Source organism: Alosa sapidissima, chromosome 5 (genome assembly GCF_018492685.1).
Source record: "Alosa sapidissima isolate fAloSap1 chromosome 5, fAloSap1.pri, whole genome shotgun sequence".
Classification (NCBI taxonomy): domain Eukaryota; kingdom Metazoa; phylum Chordata; class Actinopteri; order Clupeiformes; family Clupeidae; genus Alosa; species Alosa sapidissima.
This window is the reverse complement of record NC_055961.1, coordinates 14,444,226-14,450,245: the sequence shown is the minus strand read 5'-3', so window position 1 is coordinate 14,450,245 and position 6,020 is coordinate 14,444,226. Positions and strand designations below refer to the sequence as shown.

The 6,020-nt window shown below is 44.0% G+C and overlaps 1 long non-coding RNA gene across 1 annotated transcript; it reads right to left on the bottom strand.

The window, feature by feature from the left end:
* Positions 1-1,985: 1,985 nt before the first annotated feature.
* Positions 1,986-3,726, bottom strand: LOC121709680. The gene is made up of 3 exons (XR_006032005.1): positions 3,246-3,726; positions 2,639-2,707; positions 1,986-2,115 (listed from the first exon to the last, which is right to left on the bottom strand). It is a non-coding gene; the product is annotated as an uncharacterized LOC121709680 (long non-coding RNA).
* Between the last annotated feature and the right edge of the window lie 2,294 nt (positions 3,727-6,020).

The window sequence follows — 6,020 nt, the reverse complement described above, 5'->3', positions numbered from 1 at the left end:
AAAGGCACATGGGTAAAGCCTTCCATCTTCCACTGATCTCTGTGAAAGAATAGCTCCCAGTCCGACATCAGAAGCATCCACTTCCACCACAAACGGCTGGGCCGGGTCTGGATGGCGTAGAATTGGAGCAGTCACGAAGTGTTTCTTTAACGTGTCAAATGCTATAATACAAATTGGTTCAACATGTCTCGTAATAAATCATTTATAAATGCTTGAAAAACTGTGGGACTGTTGGCCAATCCAAAGGGCAGTATGGAAGTTAAATGCATTCAAAACACGGTTGGACCTTCGGCCACCATAAATTAGGCCTTTATTACATAAAACCACCATTACTGGACAACCATGAATTGTGACACTTTTTTATATCAAAATGTAACTTAAAGCAGCACCAACGATTTGTCCTTGGGGTCCCCCACTTATTCATACCCAGCCAGCCACTTCCTAAGGCTATTTTACAAATGATAAGACTTGCACAAAGTGCAGCAGAAGTGCCGTTCGCCCTCCTACCTAAAAACAACTCTTTATGGGGACTTTAATTTGGCGTCTTATGTGTACTTTGTAACTTCTAGCATTCTACGAATAGCCCGGTCAATACACTATGGAATGATAGAACTAGCAGTGTTGAATAAATTCATGAATATCATGTGAAATTTGACAGAATGTAGTTGATAAACTTTATGGTATAAAAAAATATCAGATTATCTACCCAACTGAAAATGGACCCATGCTCTGGAATTTTAAAAGGAGGGCTCTGGTGGCATGTTGATGAGCTGATATGTATGCAAGGAGCACTGATACAAGTACATGTATTCATTTATCAGACGCTTTTATTCATAGCGACTTACAAAATTAACTGTGCCTTAAATTATACAATGCTCTAAAAGGCATGTATATGAGCATACCCCCGCAAAGACAGGGACCAACAGAGTCGGCGTGCTGATAAGCAGAGAGGTGAGTAAGACAGAACAGTTTTAATCCACTTATTGGTTTGTAGCAATGAATAAATGCATGGCATAGACTTCCTTCACTTAAGTCATCATGGCTTCCTGTAGTCTTCTTTTCCAAGGCCCAGCAACATGGCCAGTAAAGTCACTCTCCAGGACTGGTTATAGCTTTGTAGTATTTCCAGAGACTTTCTAATGTGGAGACACAGCATTTAAAAAATACTCCATAGAAATGCATGGGGCTAGTTTGTCACGCCAATATGGCCGTTGTCTACACATATCCCACCCCTTCCTCGGCAAAACGTTGACATGTGAATACATTGAGCCAATCATGTGGTGTGATGTGAATACATTGAGCCAATCATATGGTGTGTTGTGAAGACATTGTGCCAATCATGTGTTGTGATCTCGCCGCTGGAGCAAGATTGGTGTCGTGAAGCCTTGCGCACACGTATTTCTGCCGAAATGGAATGCCCGACGAATGCCCAAAAAGCGTTGTCAAATGGCCGCCGAGTGGAGGGACTTGCCTAAAAGGAATTTGGTATTTCTCACTCTGGATCTTTGAAACCCTGGAGTGGGTCTCTCGTCATGCGGAAATTGAATCCTGGCTGAGGTCTGTTTAGAGGTGAGAGGATGCAGTCCCAGAGAAACTCAGTGTCTAGACCACTGTATAATTAACTGTCAAGCCCACCTTCAGACCACTCTGGGTCAAGAAGAGGCTGTGCGTCTCAAGTGGAACACACTTCTGATGTTTTCACTCACTTGGACTTTTCAGTAGAGAGCTGAGTGTTAAATAGCACATAGATTGACATTGGGTTATCCACTTAAACTTGATTTGACACTTGAAGGGTTCAGGTGCCAATCACTCTTAGGTCCTGTTGATTGTGTTGATTTGATTTAATATTAAAAACCACATTGGTTTTGACTTAGAGGGTTTTGCATCTGAACCCTTCACTTTAATGTTTTTTATTATTATTTTAATTATTTAAAAATAGTGCTCATATTGCTGATGAGAACAATAGATTATGTATCTATTGTCAGTGAGCAGCCTTTAGGGACAGAGAGTTCTGGCTTCAGTGTTTAGTCTGTGTGGAGTCTGTTGGCTGATGATCCTGGAGTCATGGTGCTGATCCTGAGCACCATGCATCTCGGTGTTTTCACTGTTCAAAATCTGCTCACAAGAATCGCTAAGGTAAACAATCATTAAGGGGAAAAAAATCATTGTTTAAATGCCCTCACACTAATCCTACACACCAAATTTATGCATGCAAAGACCAGTCTGAGATATTCAAAATCAGAATATTCATGCAAGAACCACTTGAAAGACCTGTCACAGTAATAATTATTTCTGCCATGAGAATGGCTGTACTCTTCATGAAGCATCTATCAACAATCATCAATTTTCATCTCATCTTATACCCAGGGGTGTTAGTGGTAAAATAAGAGGTGGGTAAACTATGAATTCTGTCATCACGGTAAGGTGGACTGTACCATGCGGTATCAGATTTTTTAAAAAGGCATTCAGAACATGTTTGATGATGGTGGAGGTTATTGGTGAATAAACTCTTTTAAGAGGTGGATAAACTCTATTTGTGAAATTTCAGAGGTGGATAAACTGCGTTTACTACAGCCTGATGGATGAGTGAATGAGTGGGAGAAAGAGAAATGGGGTGGGACCGGGATATGGCTCTTACTATAGACCTCTCCAGAATAAGTCCCGCCTCCTAACTTCCGTATCCATCCAACCTTCGGTCGTCAAATGTCTATGGGAAATAACATGGCGTTTTGAAAGATCGTACCCGTCAAACTCTGTAGGTGACAAAGTAGAAAAAGCTGGTGGGCAGATTGGCCTACACACTTCTGCCATCTAGTTTCCACTGGATTTTTTGATTGTCGGACTTAAACGGCACCGAAAATCAAAAAATCCAATGGAAACTAGATGGCAGAAGTGTGTAGGCCAATTGACATTGTTGTTTATTATTGCTATTCTCCTTAAGGGGTTAATGTAGTCTGACCAACATATTTAAATTGTTCCCTGCTAAATTTAAGTATTATATCGTTTTGTATTTGTATGTCGCTCTGGACAAAAGAGTCTGCCAAATTCCATAACCATAACCATATGACCGCAGATCGGATTCGAACCGGAGTCCCTGTGGGCACTTGGACCTGTACATGGTATGGGCGCTATAGCCTGTTGCACCACACCACCCCCAGCATTTTTCTCCCAGCATTAATGCAAAACACACAAATCCCATTTGCCCAGCATGGCCTAAAAAAATGAACAAATGTAAATGTACTCACCTGTTGTGCCACTGTCTAATAACATGCTGGGCATGACACACAACTTGTACTCATTACCCTCTCCCTTAGCGCATGCAGAGATCCAGAGGCTTTCGGAGGCTTAGTCAGAGCCTGTGATTGGGAAAACCTGTCACTCGTTGAGCTCAGATGAAACTCGGTAGTCTACCCCGGTGTTGAATGAGAGAATCTAAAACGGTTGAGAAACTTTCTCTCAGAGTAGTTGTAGTAGTGTGCACATCCCCACCGGTGAGGTGCAGGGCAAATGGAACTAGAACTCAAAAAGAATGAAATGCCCGCACTCTGCTAAAAACTCCCATACATTTATTATGTGCTACAACGTTTCGACCCGGCTGGGTTTTCCTCAGGCAAATGTCATTCAGCAGTGGCTCAAGCGTATAAATAGAGCATATACCTGCTCAGCTGATCATTCATCAGCTGAGCCCATTCACACCAATTACCAAGGCCTAAGTATCACCTTATCCATCACCACATAAGACAATTAGTGATAATTGTGCTCGCTGATTCTAGTGCGCAACGCGTGTGTAGTTTTGCCTACATATACTAGGCCGCAAGGACACATATCATGTACACGCCCCTCCTTGCCCTCCTAGGGTACAAACAACTTGACAAACTGTCACCCCGCATTCGAATGAGACTCATGTGGTTCCATTTCTCTCACTCATGTGCCGGGAAAGAGCCTGGCCACAGCAGATGCACTATCTAGAGCACCAGTGCCTGCCATTCTGGCCCCAGACGCCCCTGCACAAGAGCAGCTCATTGAGGGGTTTGTGCATTCTGTGATTGCGTCATTGCCCATCACTGAAAAGCGACTCTCAGAGCTCAAACAGGCTACCCCTGAGCCACTCCTACCAGGAAACACCCCTGATGGCCCCTGGCAGAAGGTTGGGGCTGACCTCTGTCATCTATATGACTCCACTTACCTTGTCATGTTTGACTACTTCTCACAGTCCATTGAGGTCGCCAAACTGCAATACACCACCTCCAGTTATGGTGGTCACGGATAATGGACCACAATTCTCGTTCGACACCTTCCGCCTTTTCTCAAGGGCCTGGGACTTTACTCATGTGACCTCTAGCCCACTCTACCCACAGAGCATTGGCGTGGCAGAGAGGGCTGTTCAAACAGTGAAGCAAGTCTTCAAGAAGTCATCAGACCTTACCTTACCTGGCACTCCTGGCCTACCGCTCCACCCCTCTCGCCAGTGGATATAGCCCCTCTGAACTCCTGCAGGGTCGGCGGCTTTGCACACCAGTACCTGCTCACCCATTGCTCCTCCAGCCAAGCTGGCCTGTCCTCTCAGCCTTCACGGGACAAGGGCAGCAGTCAAAGCTGAAACAAAAGCTCACTTTGGCACCAGTCACAGAGCCAAACCGCTGCCAGCACTCAACCCGGGTGACTGTGTCTGGGTTCGGGACTCTAACTCTAAAGGTACTGTACGGCGAGAGGCTGACTCACCACGGTCCTACTACTATACACTCTGCTATTCACATTTTTCTGCAGTCTCGTTTACTAGTCTACTGACTAGTTGTGTTTGGCTATTAGCTGACCAGTGGGGTATACTACGAAGCACGTTAGACATATCTAGGCTATGTAGACATATCGAGGCTTGACAAAGCCTTGACTCAGGGGTATATGTTAGTGATGCTACGATAGCAGTTATGTGATATATTTGTCAAACTAGGCTTTCAGCTCAGATCTGTGCGCGTTCTCGGTGTTGGGATGACGTTGGCCAATCGTGAAACGTGGAGACGCACAAGACCGCCTCTATTTAAAAACAATTACTTCCGCATTCATGAGCGATAGCTTAATCTACACTGCGGTCATTTTTTGTGTCTAACCTATAACATCAAGTAAATCAATTGTCATCAGTTGTTGTATGGTATGCATGTCCATAGTGGGATATTTGCACGCACAGCACTATTAAAGCACATTCGAGATCCAAAATGTTAGTAGAGGCGGAGCTCCACCTGTCAGATATGACAGAATCCTACATGTGAGAGAACTTCGTTTTTAAGACAATTGATTGGTCAGTGTGCGGTAGATTACACGATTTGCGCTATAATTTAGCACATAACCTCCTCCCGACCAGGTTTGGTTGACAGCATAAGATGCCATGGTGATATAGCGACACTACAACAGATCCACTTTCGTGTCACAGCATAGCCTGGCTTTGAGCGCAACATACCTCGCTAACCCACTAATCGAGATTCGTAGTACACCCCACTGCTAACACCACAGTTTGTAATGCTATTGCCTATTACACACAACCAATGACAATTGGATGTGAATATCACATTTTAAAAAAAACATTTTCCCTTCAAAACCCTATACGTGTTGGCGGGGGCATATCTGGCCACGTATCGTTGACATCAGAGTTGCTGATCTGCAAGATCGCTCACGATTTCAGACTGCTTCCAGTGATCTCCAGACTACAGCCTTCAAGGCCTAACGTAAAACGTTAAATCCACAGGGTTGGCCTGAAGACACAGCTAGCCGCCATCATTGCCATTGGAAGTTAACGCAGACTTTTTCTTTCCTTCTTTCTTTTTTCTTATTTATTTAATTATTTGTTAATTGTTTGTTTGTTGTCTGTCTTGTATGTCTACCGTTAGGTGTCTCGGGTGCTCCATCCAGCATCTTTTGTCTTGTGTGTCATTTGTTATTTTGTAAATTTGTTCGTTTGTCTTGGTGTCGCGAGTACGCTGGCGACTAGGCCTACGGCACTTCGTCCGGCATCTTTGTTTTTTAAACTG